Source organism: Salvelinus sp. IW2-2015, unplaced genomic scaffold (assembly GCF_002910315.2).
Source record: "Salvelinus sp. IW2-2015 unplaced genomic scaffold, ASM291031v2 Un_scaffold4958, whole genome shotgun sequence".
Taxonomy (NCBI): Eukaryota; Metazoa; Chordata; class Actinopteri; order Salmoniformes; family Salmonidae; genus Salvelinus; species Salvelinus sp. IW2-2015.
In genome coordinates, this window is record NW_019946227.1 from 42,585 (window position 1) to 45,981 (window position 3,397).

General features: G+C 37.1%; 1 long non-coding RNA gene across 3 annotated transcripts in view; it reads right to left on the reverse strand.

Moving 5' to 3' along the window:
• Positions 1-2,677: 2,677 nt before the first annotated feature.
• The window catches only part of LOC112077834 (uncharacterized), a 9,382-nt gene continuing 8,662 nt past the window's right edge, over positions 2,678-3,397 (reverse strand). Inside the window, exons 3-5 of one of the 3 annotated variants that reach the window (XR_011478321.1) lie at positions 3,045-3,138; positions 2,862-2,880; positions 2,678-2,752 (exon numbers count right to left, since the gene is read on the reverse strand). This is a non-coding gene — a long non-coding RNA (uncharacterized lncRNA). Of the gene's footprint in view, positions 2,753-2,861; positions 2,881-3,044; positions 3,365-3,397 lie in introns of those variants that run through there. The other 2 variants (XR_011478320.1, XR_002895513.2) reach the window with 2 other exon arrangements.

Here is a 3,397-nt window from a genome sequence, read left to right on the forward strand (position 1 = left end):
CATACTTGCGAAATAGCTTATAGGCCCTCTACAGCAGGGCTGCCCAACCCTCTTAAGTCCAACCCTAATTTAACACACCTGATTCTACTAATTAGCTGCTCAAGACGTTAACTAGCTGTGAACATGATATGCTAAATTAGGGTTGGACTGAAAACCTACAGGACATAGATCTCCAGGAAGAGGTTTGGGCAGCACGCTCTACAGGATCGGTGTTTACAGGTCCAAAACAGCAAATGTCACTGCAAACTTCCACAAAGACTCGGCTGGTTTAAGGAAGAAATTCAGTCATCATTGTCCAAGACCAAGTTCAAGACCGATGAGAATGATCTGAGACCGAGACACTCAATATGTGGTATCGAGACCGAACTCGAGAATTAAGAAAAGGAAATTAAAAACATGGTGGGGATATTATTCTGAGAACAAACGTTTTAACATTTGTATCGATTGGCATCAGTCAAAGTGCACCAGTAACATCATGTTAGTAACTACCCACTGGGCAAAAACTGGTTGAATCAACTTAGTTTCCACATCATTTCAACCAAAAAAAAAACTCAATGCGATTATGTTAATCAATGTGGAAAACTGATTGGATTTGAAAAATGTATTTGACTTTTTTCACACTACTTTTCACCTAAAATCCAATGAAATTGGTGAAAGACCATGTGTCTTAATGTTTTGTATACTCAGTGTACAATATTCACATTAAATATGATCAAATTAGACACTCAATACAATGATTAGCTGTATCAGTGTATATATACTATTGGCAAGAGTTGGATCAGAGGAATAACTCACAGCAAAGGAGGATTATCAAAAACAGATAACGAGCCAGATCAGGGGTGAATAACGCCATGTTTCAGAGAAACAGACTATCACAAACTACATAATAAGTACGGTGTCTGTGACTGAGAGAATGCTTTTAATAGAGAGAGACGAGGAGCCTGCTACAGGAAAACCACAAAGAAAGTCCAGTCATCAACTGATGTGATTAAAGGTAAATGTCTCCTGCTCCTAACATGAGCCAAAACCATTTGCTTATCTGTCAGAGGAAATAACTATATTTTATTCAGGCTTTCTTTTCAACTACACTGCACAATAAAATGCAGGTTTCATGTACAACTGCAGTATATATTGGCAACATCCAAAAGTAAGAAACAAGAAACAGTCTTTTTGTGGCTCCATATGACTCTCCACAGTGTGCATTAGAGGCAATATTTCTCCTATCTACTGTAGTTATTATCTTAATAAGATAATAGAGGTGCAGATACATAAGTAGTAAACAACGACACTGAACATTTCCATGGAAATATAACATGAGAAGTGGGGTTTCATCACTRGTGAGATGCTTGTTGTAATGGTCAGAAGCATGAATACATTTCTCATATTGGTGTATTTTGGGGGTGAATTTAGATTGTTTTTAATTTTAGCAAGATACAAAAAAACTAAAGTTGATTTTTGGGTGCATCTGGATTATATTATAAGCATATTTCAACGCAAAATGAATTTCACCAAGAAAAATGTCTTTCCACTTTGGATCTTAATGACTTAATTTATCTTAATTTCCTAATTTACCTGTTTTTTGCATTGTGTGAATATGTTATATATTTCTTTATTTTAAATTGTCTGTATCTATCGATTTTGATCACAAATATACTTTTTTTAGTAAACTGTATCAAACCGTTATGGAAGGAGACATCACACAGATGACAGAATAGATATAAATACACTATATATTTACTTGGGCATTTACTTAAAAATGTTTTGGACCCCTCCAAAATCCCCAAATAAAAATACTAACACATTAACAGATATTATGGATAGTATGTAACACAAGCCAGGTGTCCATTTGTGATACAGTGAATTACGGCAGTTCCAAGCATTCCAAGCATATACATACTACATGCTTACTGATATGACTACCTCAGACCAACATCGAAGCCTAAACAACTTTGAGTCCTATAAAAAGCCCTACATGATATGAATCTATTGTATAGAGTTAAATAGACAAACCTGGTGGTATAGATGTGGATGGTACAGAAGTGATCAGGCTGCAGACCCCTGCATTCTCTGAATCAGCCTGGAGGAAAGAGTGAGACAAAGGTCCTTATTTTCCCTCAGACTGTCTGTCTATCTGTCCGAAAACCAGTATGTATCTATATCCAAGGTAATTCATTTTTGCTGTACTTACATCTTCATTTGCAGATGATAGACTGCACAGGACCTGCATCTCACAGAGACAAAGACACAAGTAAGAGGTTTCTTTTTTTGGGGGGGGGTCAGAAGAAGTGAAAATAACAGGTTTGATGTCACTTCACACTTCTCCTCCTCTACTCAAACCACCCTGGAGACTTACAGCTCTGTTCTCACGCTTTCAAGATGCTCTGAATAAAAAATGTAAGTTAGTATGGTTGGCATTGAGTGATTAAGTGTTATTGTACTGAGGATCCCAAATTCACATCCCAGGTCAGGAAGACAGGGACAGAAGAACATTCTGTTACAAACTCACCTGAGGGCAAAAATGTGGACGGTACATAGGCGATGAGAGAATAGAACCCAGCATCCCTTGAATCCAACATGCCTGCACTGCTCATAGCTCCCATCACCAAAATCATCACAACAGAAACAAAAATGAAAATGAAATTAGAATATGTGTTGTACATGCATGTGTGTAGTTGTGTAGTAGTGTGTGCAGTGTTTGATGTATTTTGTTTGGAACATACATTGTCTGTGATCATCCTGTCTGGCTGTAGGTCTGTACAACATAAAAGTATAAGAAGGTTGTGGTAAGAACATCTCATCATGGACAATACAGAACTAAAGGTTGATACAATCTGCATCATATTCACAAGGGGAATTCTTACCTCTGAGAATTGGTTTTCTCTGAAAAACAAATTAGGCTAAATGAATGATATTGAATATAGCTTACACTACACAATATCACCAAAAGGAGTTGAAAGATTAACCCATGTCAAAGGCACTTACATTAATATGAGAAAGGAAAATGTTTGCAAAAATATTTGTTATGCAGAATCAGAAGTACTCACTGGTCCTCCTGTAGAGACAGACAGCTGTCAATCCCATCAAGAAACACGCCCACTCCAGAAGACATACCCACTGCTGCCTGCCATAATTGCACCGCTGTTTGGTGACATGATGACATCAGAAGAGGTCATTAGCTCTTAATCCAAATGTAAATACTTCAATGGTAGACAGGTGTTAGAATACCACTTTATTATTAGTCTTGGTAAACGTTTCCGTTTTCATATATGTGAGAAAAGACAGCTAGTTAGCTAAACATTCTACATTTGAGTCTGTGAGGAAAATGTTATGTTTGCTTTTCTAATAACCAATTCGACTGGGTTCATGCAAGTGACTGAATCGTGACTGGAGAATCCTT